This window comes from Centroberyx affinis, unplaced genomic scaffold (genome assembly GCF_046629955.1).
Source record: "Centroberyx affinis isolate AG114_WGS23_722 - 3 ecotype Tasmania unplaced genomic scaffold, CSIRO-AGI_Caff_v1 ptg002474l_1, whole genome shotgun sequence".
Lineage (NCBI taxonomy): Eukaryota > Metazoa > Chordata > Actinopteri > Beryciformes > Berycidae > Centroberyx > Centroberyx affinis.
Genome location: NW_027280706.1, coordinates 1 through 20,339, shown reverse-complemented (window position 1 = coordinate 20,339; position 20,339 = coordinate 1). Strand labels below are relative to the sequence as shown.

The 20,339-nt window shown below is 41.2% G+C and overlaps 1 pseudogene; it reads right to left on the bottom strand.

The window, feature by feature from the left end:
- Positions 1 to 930: 930 nt before the first annotated feature.
- LOC139656408 (U2 spliceosomal RNA) lies at positions 931 to 1,105 on the bottom strand (annotated as a pseudogene).
- Positions 1,106 to 20,339: the final 19,234 nt, after the last annotated feature.

Here is a 20,339-nt window from a genome sequence, read left to right as displayed (position 1 = left end):
AGGAGACAAATTAAAACAGGCCCAGGTAAGATGACACAAGCTAAAACAACAGGTTAAAATCTTTCATTCTTTAGGCAGGGTTTCCAGGGAGGGAGCGAGGGTCTGTATACGTTAACCAAAGGCAAGTGGTTTGCATTTAAAGTATCTGGTGTTGAGTTGTGGTAATTTTATACAGTCACATATTTGAAAGGGGGACATTGAGTTCAGGTTAATTGTAGTAATTCAAATTCTTAGTAGATATTGTTTAAATTCTTTAAACACTACTGAGTGGAGGCACTGCCATTTATTAATTCAGAGAGCTTTGCTTATTTAATTTATTGTCAAATTGGAGTAGGCTACTCAATTTCTCCTGCAGTTCTCCTGTTTCAACATACTTATTCAATAAAATGTCATGTTTTAGTTAGTAACACTATGGAACATATGGTACAAGTTTGTCTATATTGCATGGGAAAGGAAACCATCCATTTTGATGAAAGGATGTGGTAAGGACTTCGTAATACCATGGGATTAAACATTGCTTTCTTTTACAGTACAGTTTCAGTTTACTTACTCTGTAAGTTGCCAACTTTCCTAGGAAGTAAGCAATTATATCTGAGTTCTTATTTTCTTAGTATTTCAGCTGTAGTTTCTCTGTATTTACCTACTTATTTACAGTGGTAATTACCAAATAATATACTATGATTTACCATATATTTACCGGGTAAATACTTAGTAATTAGGGGACTGTAAAAGGAAGGGTTACCGAATAAGTTACTGGTGAGAATAGATTAGCTAAGACAAACGGGGAGAAAATGCAGCACAGACTGCTTTGACCAATTTCCAGGCGCACAAAAATGCCATCCACTTTGTTCTTGGTCTTTCAATCAAATATTATAGGACTTGCAGACTGGCTTTTCATGTTTTCAAATTTTGCTTTTCCACAGAGTGAGAGAAGGGTGCACCGTTCCCAGCGGCACTGCAATACCGGGTCGATGCGTGGAGCGAATGGAGCAAGCCTCTTTTTCGACTCCTGGTTCTAAAAATCTGTTTAATATGTTGTCCCCTTATAGAGGACTTATCAGATATTAAACTGATAAGAACAGATTTTTTCTTTTGAAAAATTTATTGACACTTATTCCAGAAAGACATACACTGTTTACAATCATAAAATCATTTACACACATCTTTTGAAAATACAACAAACAAATAAATATGAGTACTCTGTAAAACCATGTTCTTTTGTTTAAAACAATAAAAACAATAAAAACAATTGTTTTAAGATGGATTACAGATAAGATAACATTGTTGTATTAGAAGTAGAGGAAAAAAGAATAATTGTCTCTGTGTATGTCAGTGTCAGTGTTTGTGCTCGTATTCGTTGTGCAGGGGCGGGATGAATCCCTAACAAGGATCAACTCATCCCGCTCTCCCGAACAGCTTTGGGTCTCTCGGAACCTGTTTCTGGTGCTCAGAGGGGACCCTCTCCCTTCTGCTCCTTCCCACCTACCACACCCAGAGAGCCAGGCCACCGCTGCCTTGACCCTTTATGTGTGTGGCTCCGGCTCCCACGTCTGAATGGGCATAGAGGCGATTCTTCTTTGTGACTGCGTCCTAGGCCTGCCGCCTGCAGCGACGGCTGCTTGCACCGCCGCTGTGGCCATCTGGATCGCAGCCATTGGGGGGATCTGCGTGTGCTTCTTTACCAGCAGGTTTCTGGAGGTCCATATAGCATCTTTGATGGCGGCCAGGGTGAGCCACTGTTTGACAAAGTCTGCTGGTAATGTTTGTTCCTGGCCCACCCCGTACAGCACTAGCTGTGCTGTCAGGACCTCCCCTGCTGGTAAGCACGGGAATTTTAGGGAGCCGGCCGTTGCCCACTGGTCTACAGCAGCACTGCACTCCCAGAGCAGGTGCCTCACCGACTCAGGTGCGCCACACCCCGGTCGGGGGCAAGTTGAGAGCGTTGACATGCCCCGGGAGTGCATTACGGACCTGACTGGGAGGATCTCATGAGCCACCATCCACGACAGGTCCCGGAGTCTGTTCGAGAGGGCGGGATGGTTTACGTTGCGCCAAACTGTTGAGGGCTCGCCTATTGTGATCCCGCGCACTGGATACATTGATTCCCGCTCCTGCACAACAGAGAGAAGAGAGCGATGGTGGGTTAAAATAGACAGCTCCTCTCGCTTCTCGGCCTTTTGGCTAAGACTGCGATCACCTCCTGCTGGTGGTAAAAATTCTTGTCTGTTGTGGCATTGATTGTTACCCACACTTGGGAGGATAATATATTTATTCCTAAAGTGAAAAGTATTAAAAATTTTTGTGTTTGTATTTCTTTCACGAACAGGAATTCATCGGTTCAGAGTCTTTGCTTGCCTGTACTCTGTCAGATTTTCACCAAGACCAAACCACCCGAGAAAAGGTAAGTGTTTTGTATTTCACCTTTTAGGAGTGATTTCACTGTTTTATTTCCCTTTTTAGACCTATTTTTAGTTCTTTGGTAGTTTTTGTACATGGTGGTTTAGGTTTCTTAATTGTTCTTAACATGTGGTGTCCCCACCATGTCAGCTGGCCAGGCCGGCATGCGGAGGCACCACAGCGTGCGTTCTAAATTGAAAGAAAAAGATGGCAGGATCCTGGAGATGTGCAGAATGGACTTCTCCAGGAAGCTTATACAAAAGGCATTAGGTTTCACGGCAAAGGACTTGAACTGTCTTCCCTTCAACAAAGGGTTCGATGTAAGTTTCAGATCTGCTGCCTTCAATGTTGAGAAACTGACTGACAATGCCTCAAAAGTGGTTATTGTCAGAATGTTCAATGAGACAGTGAATGCAGATGACATTTGTTTGTGGCTGGGAAGATATTGCACTGTTATGGGCCAGGCTACCAAATTGAGAGATGAGGATGGCATTTGGACTTGCGCCTGGAGGGTCCCTATCCAACAATGGCAGGACCCCCAGGGCTACCAGGGCCTGAAACATCTGCCATCAATGATAGTTCTGGGAGACAGAGGCTACATTCACTACCAGTGTGGTGAGCATGGGCACCTGGTAGAAGCGTGCCAAAAAATTGTTTGTGGGAAGTGTAGAGAAATTGGGCATGTTTTTGAGCAGTGTCCAAATGTCAGAAAGTGTAATCTTTGTGGAGAGTCAAATCACATCTTCATAGATTGCCCAAACTCCTTTGCCAACAAGCTAAAGGCTAACAAGTAGGCTGAGAATGAGGAACAAGATGGTGGACAAAGGGAGGCAGTTGGAGAGCAAATTGAAGAGGCTGGGCTAGAAGATTCAAATCTCCCACCAAATCCTGAGGTTGGAGGAGAGGGATCAGGTGAGAGGGGGAGGGGCCTGTTATTGCCCCACAAATGGAGAGTGCTGAGGGAGAGGAAGCAATGCAGGCAGAGAGAGGAGCTGGAAACGATGGCCTCCTCCCCAACGCCCAGCAAATCAAGAGGCCTGCCTCAGAATTGTCCTCTGAGACTCTTGGAACTTCAGAGAAGCGGGGGAGAGCTGTGTACTCCTCAGACAACTCGTCTGTGGAGGAGTCCAGAGTCTTCCTCTCAAATTCTCCAAACCAGGTCTCCTTTTTAAATGTAGCTCTGCAATCAACCCCTAAGGACTCGATACTGAACGCGGCATTACCCCCAAGACCAGCTGCCAGAGTCCGGAAAGGGAATGGAGCTCAGACCTCTCCCCTTTCCCCCATAAAAGGAAAGGAAGAGCTGCATTCACAATTATTTGGTTAACTGCCTTTCTCTTATAGTTTTTTAACCCTGTTATCTTAATTCTTTTAAACTGTCATGCCTGTTTTTTTTAAACATTATACACATGACCCTCATCATTTCCACCCTTAATGTGAGAAGTGTGAGGTCGGGAGTTAGAGCCACTACAGTTTTATCCTTTCTTAGTGCTTTTAATGCAGATGTGTTTTTACTCCAGGAGTGCGCCATACCGTTTTTAAAACACTATAGGGAATGGGAGGAGAAGTGGCCACATGAATCCATATGGAGCAGATCAAATGAAAACAGGAATGATGGAGTGGCCATTTTAATTAAAAACCCCTCTATTCTGGTGAAGGGCAACACTGTGGTGAGAGACGGGCGGGCACTTTTAGCACATCTGACATACATGGGAAAGGATTTTGACAACAGAAACGACAGGTATGACCTTTTAGAAGACCTGCAGTCCCACTTGCTGGGTAGGGCACTGCTGGTGGTAGGAGGGGATATTAACTGTGTTTTATCCAGCAAGGATAGGAAGGGGGGAGGATTTTAAAATTGATAAAACGTTTATTGCAGGGTTTATGCAGGGATTTTAAACTCCAAGACTGTTTTAAAATCATGCATCTCGGAGAGGAAGGCTTCACCTGGTCCAGTGGTGATGGCAACAGAGCCTCTCGCATAGACTATATTTTTACAAGGGACTGCCCACCAACCGATGCTAGATTGACCCCTGTTTTCTTCTCTGATCACATAATGCTCTCCTGCACCCTCTCACCTTTTTCGGGTTTGACAGTGGTCTGTGGAAGCTCAACTGCTCCCTGTTAGAGGATAGGGAGTTAGTTAGCCGGTTCAGGGAGCAGTATAAAGAGTGGCAGACCCTTCAAGACTTGTACGACACACGTGCACACTGGTGGGAAATGGTGAAGGGAAAGACCCAGACATTTTTAGAAAGGCAGGTAAGAGGAAAAAAGATAAGGAAAACAGACGCATGCTGGGACTGCAGAAGCGACTACAGCGCTATTTTAAACTACAGCAACAGGGCATGGATTTTAGTGAAGATATTAAACAAGTCAAAACAGAAATGTCGGTTTTAGCAGACATTAAAAGTAAGGGTGTCATTCTAAGAAGGCAGGAAAGGGAGATCGAGGAGGGGGAAAAGTGTACCAGATATTTTTTTAAGAAAATTGTCAACAAAGGGGGGGGGGGGGTATTTTACAACTAAAAAAAGAAAGTGGGTACACAGCAAACACAACAGAAGAAATCAAAGATACTATAGAGACCTTCTACGGGGATCTTTACAAGGAAAAAAATATTAAAATAGACACCATGACAGGGGTTTTAAAATTCACTGACAAAACAGTAAAGGATAGTGTGCCTTTAACCCAAGATTTTACCCTTTTAGAGTTAGATAAAAGTGTTAAAAATTTGAAGAAAGGGAAGTCCCCAGGAGAAGACGGGCTTCCCTTGGACTTTTAGGGACATTTTAGCACCGGACCTACTTTTTGTTTTCATGGATTTTGAACAACTAGACAGACTACCTGACAGTTTTAGAGCAGGGATAGTGACTCTACTTCACAAAAAGAATGACAGGACTGAACTGAAAAACTGGAGACCTATCACCCTCTTAAATCTTGACTGCAAACTTTTTAGTAAACTTTTATCTGCTCGTATGTCCCGGGTTTTAGAGGAGGTGATTCACCCGGATCAAGCCTGTGCCATCCCGGGGAGGAAGATCACCGACAGCCTCGTACTGATCCGAGACACCATCTGTTATGCGAGAGACAGAAATATCCGGCTAGTAGTCCTAAATTTAGATTTTGAGAAAGCCTTTGATCGGATCTCGCACCAGTACCTTTCCAGGTACTGCAAAAAATGGGGTTTCCAGAAAGGTTTATAGCCTGGGTTGGATTGCTGTACCGGGACATTACCAGCAGATTTGTTGTTAATGGGCATCTAACAAAAGCAGTTAACATACACTGCGGTGTCCGTCAGGGTTGTCCGTTATCAGCCCTCCTCTACGTTACCTGTATAGAGCCGTTGGCACAGATCTTGAGAAGGGACCAAAGAATCAATGGGGTGGCAATCCCGGGGAGCGGGGGATTGACCACAAAATGTGCAATATATATGGACGATTTTAACATTTTATGTACTGACCTTTTATCTGTCAACAGGACACTGGACTTGACTGACTGGTTCGGACAGGCCTCTGGGTCAAAGCTTAACCGAGATAAGACTCTTTTTACGGACTGTGGACAGCAACCGAGATGACAGGACTCCCCTTGATTGTGACCCAGACTGACCAAAAAATACTGGGGGTTAAATTTGATAGGGAGGGGGGAGGAAAAGGAAACTGGCCAGATGTGGTAGGGAAAGTTAGACTAGGTACTGGGGACTTAGAAGACTGACAATGGAAGGAAAGGTTTTAATCATTAAAGCAGTGATTTTACCTTTGCTTTTATTAATCACTTCTGTTTTTAACCCACCACGAAGAGTGCTTTTAGATCTGGAACGCGCCATCTTTTATTACTTGTGGGGGTGCAAATGGGAGAGGCTGAGAAGAGAGGTGATGGAAAAGCCGAAAGAGAAAGGAGGAAAGGGAGTCCCGGACCTACACCAGTTTTTAGGAAACCAATACAGCACCCTGCACATCACCTACGCCACAGCCCCATCCAGAGATCACAAAACGACAGCAATGGCACGATTCTGGATGGGGTCCTACCTCAGACACTTAAAAGTTTTACCCATTGATCTTAGAGTACCTGTGTCTTTTCACCTGCCACCGGCCTACGCTTTTAACCAGAAATTTCTAAAGCATTTTAAACTAGAGCAAGAGGAGCTGTCTATTTTAACTCACCATCGCTCTCTTCTCTCTGATAAGAACAGATACTACACTTGACCTCTAACTCACTTGCTAGGTTTTCTGGCTCACCAAGAGGCTGCTTCCAAGCCAGTGTACCCTGCTCAAACAATTGGCCGCAACCCCAGTCTCATGACCTGGAATTGCCCACAAGTGTGCATAGTTCATCTAACAAGACTGCTCCGAAGTAGGACACCCAACTACTGACAGTAGTCCTACTGACACTGTGGCAACACAAACACCAAAACCACAGTGCCATAGCAGCACCCAAAAGGCTAACCAAAAGGCTGCACATCCCTAGTGCAACCGAAGGCTGGCCACACCAGCACATTACAAAGATGACACTGGCACACACAAAGACCAAACTGTTATAACAAGAGCAGGTAACTTACAAGCCTTCAGGAAAGCACTTACCAACTGTAAGCCATTAACACTAGCAATATCTAAAGCCATCATAGCTCATGCTTACCCAAGCCAAAATTGCCCAACCCTCAACACTAGCCACAATCAACCACAAAACAGAGCCACCAGAAGAAGCCTAATTACAAAAAACCCCCCAAAAGGACCAAAACATGGCTACAGTGCACCCAGCAGACATGGTTCGGGCAGCCTACCCAAACGGAGCTTCCCCACTAGCTACCTAACAGTTAACTATCTAAATTCAACCCTAGTCTTCATGTGACTACTTGTGGTGGGTATTTATGCACTAAAACCCGCTGGTGCGAGAAAAGCGATCGGCAAGCCGACAACCCTCTCGAGACCAGGGACGTGCTCCCGAGACAACTGCTCTTTCCACGTTTGTCACAACGCTACCCAAAAGAAACCAGTGAAACCCAAAGGGGAAACACTGCTATGCCTAACAGGGGAAATACACAATACTGCTCCAAAACTTACCAGGCTAGGCTACCCAAACTAGTACTGCTACTACACCAAGGCCAATCAACACTTACCTAGGTCCCCACCAATAAACATCTCCAGCACCGGCGGATGCCAGAGATGGCTCTCCCCTCACCCAACACCACAAACTACTGGCAAATATAAATGATACTGGGCAACCAACGAAACAGGAATACCTTACCAGCAGGGACACAACAGAAAGCCAAACCATAGCACAAACTAAGCCAACCAAAACCAAATACTCTGACGTATAACTCTGTATATGTTACAACTCAGCTCAAGGAAGTAACAGTGAGGGAGTCATATGCCAAAGTAAAAGTTAAAACAATGATTTATTAACTAAAACTAAGGGGTAAACAAACTACATCAAACCAAAAGAACAGAACAAAAGGTGTGCATAGGTGAGGAGGGAGAGAGACACTGATAGTCCGAGGCCTTCTTAAGCCCAAGGAGTTCACCGGGCCCAGGTGCACTCCATCAGTCTGATGATTCCACCCACCAGACTCCTGCAAGATGCAGAGCCAGGAGAGTGGGAGGGTCATCACAATATTATATGTATTTTTTTTATTCTTTCGGTGTCATGTGACTTGGAATTCCATGCCCATTGCTTTGTGTGGCTATTGTAATGCTGTTGTGTGGCCATTGAGATTGTGTGGGATTGGGACGAAGACCAGTTCTCGGTCGATACGTTAGTCACTGTTTTTAATATGTAGCCACTATAATGAAGGCTTTTTATATTTTTGTACCCGCAGACAGAGTACCGTAGTTTTTCTTTGGGGAATCCATGCCTGTATTTCCTCATATGTACCTTACGTGACTGGCAAGGAATATCCCTAATATATTTTTTCAGTATTGTACCCGCTAACCACAGAACACCTGTTTTTGCTGTCTTCTGGTACCTCAGATCCAAGAAGTGCTCCTTTCTTACTCTTTTTTCAAGTAACAAATGTTTCTGTTCTAAAAGAATATTCTTCTATCTTTTGTAGATAAAGAAATAAGAACCTGGCACAATAAGGTTTTGAGGCAGGTACAGTAAATGCAATTTGGATTTTGATGTTCATTAATGAAACATCTCATAATAGAATACTATGGATCTTTTTTTCAACCCATTCAGACCAAATAGGCATCTGATCTTCGCACTGGACTTTATATATCGATTTTATATATGTTGGGAAATAACAATCGCTTTACTGTGACAGGCTCAGCCTACGGCTCATTCTCTGTGAAGTCCTTTGAGACGTGCATGTGATAAACGGCTATATAAATAAACAAACTTGAACTTGAGCTCTGCTTTTTCTGTTTCTCAGGTCAGTTTATTTGGTGTGGAGTAAAAAATTGTCAAAGTAAAACTTGTTTTGTTAAAAAGATGTCATAACATAAAAATAAGACATATGTCGTCTGCCCTCCACTCTTTCAGAATATTATTAACAAATACAGAAGATCATAAATAGGCTTTTAATTTGTGAAGAATTTAAATGTCCAGTGTTTGTGGTTAATTTATATGGAGGTCAAACAGTCTCATAAGGAGGCAAAAACTAATAGAAATAGGCATTAAATAGATGTTTAAAAGACTGATTTGTATCTGTAACCCACATTTCTAAAAAAACAAAACGATTTTTAAATATGCAAAAACATTTGCTAATAAATGTTTTTCAATTTCCATTAGTAATCATTTGTACATAAAATACATATTTTCATATTTTCACACATCTCCATTTCCAAGGCATGATCATATTCACAGTCCTTATTATTAATTAATTATTAATTTGCATTTTTGGATGTAAATATATTTGTGAATCTCCATCTGTTTTCTTTTCTTTATCTTTCTTTTTTATATGGATACTTTGGAGACTGTTCCTGCACAAATGCGCTACTGTAGCCAGAATAACCAAGAAAAAAAAATCCGGATTCAGTTCAGCCTTCAAAATAAAGTGCTACTGATAAAACGTGAAAAATGTAGATTTAACCTCATTTCTTTTTATTTAATCATAAAACGATGATGGAGAGCTCAGATTAATGATTTGTGTCATAATAATGTAAAAAAAAAAATACCACAGTAGCCTACTTACCAATTTAAACTAAAAAGGCTATGCAGCAGTTGAATATGCTTAATTGGTCATTGCACGATTCACCTTTCATTTCTGCAGCACAAACGCTATGGCAAAATACTCATGCCACGTGTGCTTTAACAACAAATTAACATTTAGGCCCAAGTGGTCATAGGAAAATTGTATTCCACTGCACTCTCCATATATTTGCAGCTGGCCTACCCTGCTGTACATGTGCGTTACATACACAAGGGGGAGATGTTGGCTTATAAAAATCGTTCACTAACGTTCAGTCATGACAAAAACGGTTTCGTTTAGACATCATGTACCTCTGGTTACCACCTGTTTAAAATATTTCTTCTTTTACATATCATTATTTTCTTCTTTTTATTCGATTTGAGCAAATTTGTGATTGCATGAATGTTAAAAGTAAAATAGCCAGCAGACTGTTAAAATCACTACAGTCTATCAACGTGCTATTGTTATGCTGCTGCCATCAATACCAACTCCCCGGTGTAGCTGATTGGCCGATACAACTGTCAAAATACCGCCTACTTTGAGAGAACTCATTTTATTGGTCGGGGATTAAGTTTTGCATGAGATAAACTCCGAGGACTGGTCGAAGAAAACGTCATTCGCGTTCGGTAAAACCGTCTATATCCCGCCTAAATTTCAGATACTCATCATCCAATTGGTCGAGAGGACAGCTCGGCATTAGGTTGACACTAACGATTGGTCGGGAAGACGTCAGTCACGTTGAAGTCGAAAGTAATTGGTTATTTGTTCCCGTGCAGATTTCAGCTTTCCCTTCCAAAACCAGTCCGACAGGCAGGGACAGACAGACATACTTCAGCTATTGTCACAGAAATATCATGTTTTTATCAACTAACGTTAACGTTAAGCCGATGCTTTACACTCACTGGATTTAACTTTACATCTAAGGCGTAATTAATGTGAGTACAAAAACTTTTATATTCATGTTTCTTATGCAGACAGCCAAATGCAGACACAAGTGGATTCGGGGAGTGCTGCCTTAACTGTTGTCAGAGAAATTAACTTAACGTTAATGTTTTTATCAGCTAACGCCGGCGTTAAAACGGCAACTCGCATTTATTGTGTTTACTCATTAAAGCGCCGTTAATGTGAGCATTACGCCTTTGTGTCCATATCTGTTATCTGGCGATTCTTCCCATGTTATTATGAAGGTTCTTAGACTGGTTTGAGAGAGAAGTAAACTGGTTCAGTGTGGCCATCAACGCTGAAGTTGGTGCATAGAAGAGCTATCTCTACCTCATTGTTGCCCAAATGAACTTGTCTGATATTTTCTCAGCCGTCAAATATTTTGCTCTCCCGTTTGGAAAAATCGACAGATACAGCCAAGTACATAGTTAAATCAGCCATTGATAACATGGTCATTACTATCTACTCCCTAACCAGAACAGCGCACTAGCTTGTATTGCTGTGCGTATGGAATGTGAACAAGTTATCCAGTTATTAGCCTGCAAGCTAACGGATGCTAGCCATCTTCCAATGGCAGGAGACTTTCCATTTGGACCAACTTGTCCCATTAAAACCTATTACAGAGGCTCTCTAGTGTTGGCAGCTACAACACTAATATGTGATCATCCTTCTTTTGTCCATGGTTTTCTGGTAAGCGTAGGTTACCCCTATGCTTTACCTAGCCTCTGTGGGTAGCCTATTTGTGGCTCTGTATTCTGTGATTATGCAACCGTGCTGGTTAATTATTCAAAAAGTAGGATTTGCACACCACAGTCCAGTCAACAAATTGTGATTTAAGCAAGCTATCTTGACCATTGGAGACAAACTATAGACACTGACAGACTTACACCGACATAACAGAGTAGACCGTTTTCTCTTGATTTCTGGATATGGATCAATAGTGACTGATGCAGATGTGTAGGAATGCTACTTTGTTGTTTAGACAAACACACACACACAGATATTTTATGTGGTCTATTTTGATTTGAGGCATGATTTTCAGATAACTTGCTTGTTATTATGAACAAACAGATGATGTGACTGTTTTAACAGTATTGCCTATTTGATACATTTATATATAACAAATCTTAAGTCCAGCCTTTCGTTGTCTTTGTCAAAAAGACAACCCCGAAAGAGATGAATTGTGTCTACAGAGCATATGGGAATACTAGTTAGTTTCTCTTTTGAAAGAAGCACACTAGAAATAGACTATTGTCCTATGGACACGTGGTAACTTACTGTAGATTGTCCCTGTACTTGATTTTTAGCTTGCATGTTTCCAAAGCTCTTGTGCTTTATTGATTAGTTGTCAGTGAGCTAAACAAACAGATCAATAGCTAAAGCACTGGAATGATCAGCGGGGGTGTTGTGGGTGGTGGTTGGGGGAAGCAGGTACTTGCAGATGAATAGACTAGATTCAGAAATAGACCTAGAAAAGAGTACAGTAAGGCAGTGATTCTCAACCTTTTTCATATCATGGACCCCTAATTTAGTCCACATTAGAGCCACAGACCCCCCATTTGATGAGATTTTGTCTCTTGAACCCAAATCTGAGAATATTTTTATTGTCAGATATAGGGTTGCAAAATTCCGGGAATTTTCAAAGTTGGAAACTTTCCATGGGAATTAACGGGAATTTATGGGAATTAACGGGAATTTATGGGAATAAATGGGAATGAACCAGGAATTTACTAAATTGAAGGTATGCTCTTAATAAGGAACTTAAATATAGTTGGGGAAAACATATTTTAGCATAATCCTGACTAAAACAACCAGATATCATGCAAGTACAGTTGAATATCTATGCTATTCCTCAATCACATGCACACATAGCACACTGCTTACTGCAGGGCTATTGAGGCCACGCCCCCTACATGCCTACATGCACTGTGCATTCCTGTGCATTTTTGTTAATTTTTGAATGGGTTGGGTCAGGGGGATGAGTAATATTTAACTCAACATTCATGTTTTTGTTCTTCAATGAAAGAATTGATTCAATAAAATATTTAACACTTGATAAAGTTCTACTTACAAATAAATCTGTTTTAATTGTATTATTTTGGATGGATGTCTGCTTATAACAAAACAAATATTTATGCTTGGATATGATACCTTTCCATTAAATTACCCTCAATTCCCAGTTAATTCCCATAAATTCCCATTAATTCCCATTAATTCCCATAAATTCCCATAATTCCCATGGAAAGTTTCCAATTTGGAATATTTCCAAAATTCCCCAGCTTAACTTCCCATGTAAATTTACCGGAAACTTTCCGGAAATTTACCAGAAATTTTCCACCCCTTTGCAACCCTAATACGGACACACATTAGAAGAAGTGAAACTAGCCACTGAGACCATAACCTCTCGTCAAAAAAATGTATTGACTTTATATTTTGAGTGAGAAGTTGGGTTGTGGTCCCATTGTTTTTTTTTGGAGCCATCGATCGTTATAGACGGCTATCGGAAGTTAGGGGAATTGCTGTTTGCCGCCACTTCCTTATTGGCTTCATTCTTCACCGCAAAGCATTTCATATAAAATAAGAAATAATAAGCTAAATTGCTGACGCCTTTTTCATCCGGCGTAGATAAGCTGTTGGAGGTAGGGCTGTGCAAAAAAAAATCGATACAGCTGAGTATTGCAATATTTTTTTCCATGATACTGTATCGATTTTCCAGCCCCTCGTATTGATACATTAAAAAAAATTTTAAACGGATTTAAAATGTCCTTAAATTTCCCTCAAATCCCTTTGAATTAAATAGTTTTGACTCAATTTGTCCGCTGAGTTATCAATATAATGTGATGTACATATTAGACTAACCAGGTGGTACACAGCAAGTTGTATTTTCAGCTCTATTTTTACATTTTCAGTAAATTATGTAGAGTATTGCAGTGTATCGCAATATGTATCGTATCGCAATGTATCGTGATACAATCGTATCGTGACCCATGTATCGCGATACGTATCGTATCGTGAGGACAGCAGAGCGCGAGAGACGGGACAGAAGAGAGACGGGACAGGAGAAAGAGAGAGAAGGAGAGAGAGAGACGGGACAGGAGAGAGAAGTCGATGCTCTTCAAAGATGACTCTTTTTGCCGCCAATTTTTTGCTAATGTTCCAAATATAAATGGGAGAAGTAAAGGGTGGAACAGGGAAACATCAGAGGGACTTCTATTTTAGGAGGGTGTGTTAAAGCCCCAGTATGCAAGTGTTATGACCATGAGAAACTGGGGCATTTCCTCATTATTTAAACTGATCTTTGTTGCCATCATTATTGGATCTCAGTTCTGTGAGTGCAGTAGTACTCAGGAGAAGACTAAAATATGCACTTTGTTCTTATAGCCTATTTATTTTTAGGCCTATTTTTTTTTTTTTTTTTTTATCATATTTTTGTTTTAGACTACTTATTTCCTACAATTAAAAATTCTCAGTTTTTCAATTGAACATTGGGCCTGTCATAATTTAATTGTCATGCTTTCATAAACATTTTTAAGGTTTGTTTAGTAATCACCGAAAAATTTCTCTTGCCGCTGCAAACATCCCTTAGCAGGCTACTTTTCATATCTGGCTGGCTGCTCAAAAATTCGGGGAACCCCCTGATTATTAAATTCAGAAAGATATGCCATTGACTGCATTTAAAGGAAAAAATCTGTGCCGCTGTGATTCCAGCCTTCAAAATAAAAGCACACAATTTGCTACTTTTGAAAAACAAGGAATAAATCCTATTTGGATGTACAGAGCAGCAAGGCTCATTTCAGCGGAGTCATTAAATATGAGGTGAAACTCCAGCTGTAAAATAGGACACTAGTAATAAAGTCACGCTTTCACAATAGAGGAGTAAGCTATCTTAATTAGAGCAGAGAGCCGACAGATACGTCTAGTGTAGAGGTTATATATCACCATGCAAAAAACATGGATTGGTACTTTTTGCATGGAAAATGAGTTTTGAAAGCCCGAACCAGAGATCTCACCTGGCCAAGTATTCATCGAGTCATTGGTATTGATCAACCCCAGCAGATATGTTCTCGACAAGCGCCCCGTCTAATTAGCAGTTTAGTGCCACGTCTGCCGGCTACATTTTTATGAACATAACAAATGGTGCAATAATAACAATTGTGTCACCCAGGTCCTCAGTTTCGTGGCATTCTGCTTTGTCTAAATTCCATTTTAAACCCTTTTCCTGTGAAATCCATCTGATTTCTGCAATGGCTGCAACAGGGCCATAAGGTCTAGGCCTATACACTCTTCACTAACACACACACACAAAAAAACGCGGCTTCCGACTCACTCGAGTAGTGCCCCTTGTGCATGAATACATTCACACAAGTTACTCTCTCTCTCTCTCTCTCTCTCTCTCTCTCTCTCTCTCTCTCTCTCTCCCTCTCTCTCTCTCTCTCACACACACACACATGCACACACCTCCGACTCTCCCGAAATAGGGCCTCTCGGTCGTGAAATGCGTCTGTGCACACTTGCCGCCTTACTCAATCACATACACACACTGGAAGTGGCACTAGGCAACCAGTCCAGTGGTGCAGCTACGCTAGCAGTGGGTAAACAAGCCCAGGCTCACTGACTACCAGCGTCTATACAAGGCCAGGGTCCATTCAACTGCCCTGTTGATATTCCACTGGTGAGCTGAGCTAGCCTGAGACAGGGGAGTGTGTATGAGAGAGAGAGAGGGAGAGGGAGAGAGAGATCTTAAGGTAAGCACTAGGTTGCTAAACTACAGCTAAGACTGTCCCTTCACATGCAGCACCTAAAGCCAGGGTCCCCACTGGTCCTGGAATTCCCGGATTAGCAAGGAATTTTGAAAGGTGTATTTTAGGTGATTGTTGGACTTTACAGGAATAAAGCAGTGTTTTTAGACTGAAGTGGCCGATAGTCAATATTTAACGCCAATATTCAATTTCCTGCCAAAAATGTTATTCTTGTCAGGGTGGAAAAAAAAATCTTTTTAATTTTTCAGTTAAGGGTTGTTGTTTTATGTAGCCTATAGGAATGTGATATGTTGTATTGAAAGGTTCTGCAGTGATGTCATAAACAAGAATAATTTGGTAACACTTTACAATAAGCATTAACTAACCCTTAATTAACAGTTAACTAATGTGTCTGGTAATACTTTAGTTAACATGAACACCATTAGTAAATTATTACCAGACACGTTAGTTAACTGTTAATTAAGGGTTAGTTAATGCTTATAACCCTTAATTAATGTACCTTTATTGTAAAGTGGTACCAATAATTTTATAATAATTTTATTTAGCCTATAGGCTCTATTTTAACAAAGTTACAAAGTGATGAACAACAATGACATAAAATACATAAAAAGAAACAATATAAAATATAATAAAAAAAATACGGTAAACAATAAAAAGCCAACAGAGGAGGTGAATAAAACAAGCAAGAAAACGCTAGTTTAAAAAAAAAAAAAATGTTTTCAATTGTGATTTAAAAGCAGTGACAGACTCAGCCCTTTATTCTCAGGAAGGTCGTACCATAACTTGGGGGCCCTCACCGCAAACGCTCTGTCTCCCTCGGTCTTAGGTTTAGACTTTGGAACTGACAGCAGAGCTTTTCCAGTCGATCTCGGGGAGTGTCGTTGCTCAAGAGGTGTTCAAAGTTGTGAGATATAGGCTAGGTTGTAGCCAAGCCGTGAACAGTTTTGAAAGTCAGTGATAACGTTTCAAAAAAATCAATTCTGTACACAACAGGCAGCCGGTGAAGAGAGGCCAAGATGGGGGGGGGGGGGGGGTAATATGCTCTCTTCTCTTCGTTTTAGTTAGCAGCCTAGCAGCAGCATTTTGTACAAGCTGCTGACGAGACAGAGCTTTTTTGGCTTGGGCCAGAATACAGTAAAATTACAGTAGTCCATATGTGAAGAAATGAGTGTACAGATCAGTTTCTCTAGATCAACTTTATTTCAGAAATATCCCTAGAAGCATGATTGCAGAAATTTGCTCTTCAAAATTCAAGTCTGAGCTGAAGGCAACTCAGGGCCAAGAAATTCATAAACAGTTTGGATGTTAGTAGGTGGGCCAAATGTCACCACTTGCGACTTGTCATCATTCAGTTGCCTGGGCAGATATTAGGGAATCGAAGCAACCGGCAGCATTGGGTTTCACAGGGAGATGCAACTAACTATCAACAGCATAACAATCATTTTGATCATTTTCAATATATTGCAGAGTTAATCCATCTGTTAATATAGGCTAGTCCTCTGTGTTTTTCATGTAGCAGTGTTTCTCAACCTAGTCCTGGAGGCCCACCTGTCCTGCAAGGTTTTTGCTCCCAACTAGATTTGGATCAGGTGTCCAAGAACAGTGCTGGAGCCAAAGGACAGGTGGGCCTCGAGGAGTGGTTTTGAGAAGTACTGTTCTATAGCACAGCTCCACTCATCTCCTCACCACCAGTACCTGTAACCCCCCCCCCCCCCCCCCGTCCCCCCTTGCTAGCTGCTATCATATAATCTGTTGTTGTCTGTATTTATCAGCCCTCTATAGCCGCGCAGGGATGCAGAGCCCCCCTCACCTCCTGACTGTCAGTGCCTGTGCCTGGGTCAGCAGTCTCTGTCACCGTAAGTTAGCCTGCCACTGGAATGAAGCCACCAAAAACCCCTTGTACGTTCCTTTAGCCCAGACCTTTTCTCCCTACCTTCCAACCATCCATCCATGCCTCCGCTGCCTCTTTCTGCCATCAGCCGGCCTGCTCAGGGGAACAAAGCCCCTCGTGTCCTCTTTATTTCTCCATCCTTTCCTCCTCCAGATGGCTGACCCTCAATACATTTGTCCTTCTAACCCATTCTGACTAGGTATGCACCAAATAATTGGCCTATAGACGTTATAAATGGGTCAATACGTCTGTTGTTTATGTTCATCTGCTATTTGATCAGTGATTGAATGCAGGCACTTTTTAATTGACAACGGGCCCATTGGTTCTTGAAGTGGCCTTGCTGTTTTTAGTTTCAAAGACTTGGTCAATTCATTTCAGTCCTTCAGAGTCAGAGAGCTCACACATATTGATTTCTGCCGTTATGAATTTCATAGATTAGGAGCAGTTTAATGTATTGGAGCCGATGCTGCCTCTATGAAAACCTTTTTCATGTGCTACCGGCCGTATCAAATTCACTTTAGTATGTACTATGTATGGATAGAAACTTTGATTTACTTCCACATGGTTAGGCCAGCAGTGTCCTGCAGCCAGAAGAACAATCTGTTAAACCCAGCGCTAGATTGAAATTGTTCTGTTTATGCTGGCTGTGCAGTTGTAGCCTACATGATGTGCAGTTGTTTATACAAACTCAAATCATTACAGTTCGTCTGTTACAGAATCAGTAATCGGAATCACTTGCACTTATCGTGAGCCGCTTTGGACGAAAGCGTCTGCTAAATGATGTAATGTAACGTAATGTAATCAGCCCCAAAAACCTAATCGGTGCATCCCTAATTATGCCCCTTTGACCCTGGATGTCTCCCACCAATCCCTCCCTCCCTCCCTTTGTTCCTGCTTTTATTGTACCTCTGGTTCTAGTCCCACTTCCTGTCCCATACAGTGTTTCCCATAGGTTAGCAGTTTACAACAACAAAGGGTCAGCAGTTTCCAGCAGTTTTGCAAAGCAAATATAACAGTGGTTTTCAACCATGTGCCACGATGACCCAAGAGTCTGCAGGGTTTCATTCCGATCAAACGTTACAGCAGCTGATGTCACTGATCAACACACCTTCAACCAGAGAAGAAGAACTTGGCTAATCAGTGAAATCACCTGCTGTAGTGCTGAAATATAATATACAGCTAATTACAAATGGGTTACTTCCTCAACATATAATGTAGGCTAAGCTATATTTCTAATGTAAGTTACATTTCTAATGTAGGCTACATTTACTACTTTATTTATAGGCTGTAGCACTTTTCAAAACAAATGTTACAAAGTGCTTCACACAAATAAAAACAAAAGGTGATAAAAGCAAAATGAAGATAAAACGCAAAACCATAGTCACACCAAGATCAACAGATAAAATGACAAAACATGTTCATAAAATATATGCTGTATATTCGATGATCAACCGACCAATGTCTTTAGTGTTGTTGTTGATTGTGTGCACGGGTATACATTTTAAAAGCTACAGCGTCATCACTGTGGGATGATGAACATCATATCTGGTTTTGAAATATCACTTGCCAAATGAACATCGGGTCTGCAATTAAGTTATTATAAAAATACATACGTTTTGATGTTTAGTAAATATTTGGGCTGTTTGGAGAGAGTGAGACAGCCAGCCAGACAGAGGGACTGGAGAAAGTGAAGATAGACAATATAAAGTTAATTAGCACTAGGGCTGGGCAATATGGTTGAAATCAATATCATGATAATCATAAAGATTTTTCTCGATATCAGTATATATCACGATTTGGTTCATGTATGCAAAATCATGTTAAATATTCAAATGAATGTTCATCTCATTGAACCGAATGGTAATGTTAGGTGTGGTGTCAAACAAAACTGAAATTTTCAAATAATATTCCTACCATACCTCCATTTTATTTTAGTTTTTAAGTAAAATTTGCTTGTCATCATCAGTTTAGACAGCAGAAATGTGTCACGATATTAAAATATCTTCATATCATCACAATATGATTCCACTGAAAGACAATAAACGATAATATTGAATTATTTCCCAGCCCTAATTAGCACAGTGGAAAAAATGGCAGCTTAGTGCATCACAGTACCCAAAATAAATCTATAACAAAGTGTATTTGGGCGTCTATGACTTTTCCTGGGTGGGCTGCCCCAAATATGATCAATATATGGGAATAGGCATGGGACGATATGAAAATTTTATGTCACGATTATCCTGGCCAAAATAATTGCGATTTACGATAATCATCAAAATATGCTTAAAATTCACTGGAATCACTTGACCTTACATTTTGTTAAGAAACAAATATTTTTATTGCATCATAGGACACATATCTTTTTTTTTTGTGAACATCCTTTTTAGTGAAAAACAAACAAGGACAGATTCAGACTCTCGCCAACACCCAGCAGGTAATCACAATGAGAGAAAAAAATCCATTAATAAAAATAATCTACCTATCAACCTGATATCCAAGCATTCACATGGTTCAAAATCAATCAGGAAATCAACAGGACTGTACGTTAGTGAGATAGACAGCTTTTTCAAGTCACCCATGAGGATATTCACGATTATCCCGATAATGGAAATTCACCAAGATAAAATTATCTTGAGTGTTTTTATCGCGATAAAAGATAAAATCATATATCCTCCCATCCCTATATGGGAAACCCTGCTGTTTTTCCCTCCCTCCTCTTCCACTTCCCTGCATGGTTTGCTATGACGTGCCTCTCCCAACCCCCTTCACTGAAAGAGGAGTCCTGAGTGCACACACACACACACTCACACTCACACACACACAAACACATTCACAATAAGCTGTGCCCCATCTTGCTCACTGCATTTCCATGTGTTCCAAGTGTTTATGCTTGTGTGTGTGTGTGAACGTGTGAGCTCATGCCTCTCATCTTTTGGCCATCTATTGACAATCCAACCCGACCACATTGAGGTCCTTGTCAAGTCTGCACTGTGGTCTGTGAAATACACACTAAACCCCCCCCCCCCCTCCCCTCCACGACTGACCTGGTGTTGCTCTGGCCCGAAAAACTGCATGTCAGCAAATGCAGATGCACACACACACACACACACACACATACATATACACACAAACAGCGTTGAAGTTGCTGAGACAGCGTTTCTTCTAATCTCTGGTAGCGTGTGGGTTTGTTGAAGTCTACATCCACTCACCGGACAGTCGGGGTGTG